This window comes from Tupaia chinensis, unplaced genomic scaffold, assembly GCF_000334495.1.
Source record: "Tupaia chinensis unplaced genomic scaffold, TupChi_1.0 Scaffold138725_1, whole genome shotgun sequence".
Classification (NCBI taxonomy): Eukaryota; Metazoa; Chordata; class Mammalia; order Scandentia; family Tupaiidae; genus Tupaia; species Tupaia belangeri.
The window spans coordinates 2,306,927-2,307,167 of record NW_006198617.1 but is presented as its reverse complement, the minus strand read 5'-3'; positions in this window follow the sequence as shown (position 1 = coordinate 2,307,167).

Sequence of the window (241 nt, the reverse complement as noted above, 5' to 3'; positions counted from 1 at the left end):
GTTTTCTGGAAACTGAAGCCGGGAGCAGGAGCGCCAGGGCCGGAGGACCCTCGTTGGCCGTGCAGACGCTCCCTGGGTCCCTGTGCTCCCGGGCCTAGGTCCCAAACTTCGGGGTCGTGGCCACCTTCCAGCTGTCGCAGCCCAGGGCCCGTGCCTGAACCTGCGGGGTCGTGACGCCCCTGCCGTGGGGCGCTCCGACCGACTTAAGCCCACAGCTTGTGGAAGCCTCTTGCCTGGGCTC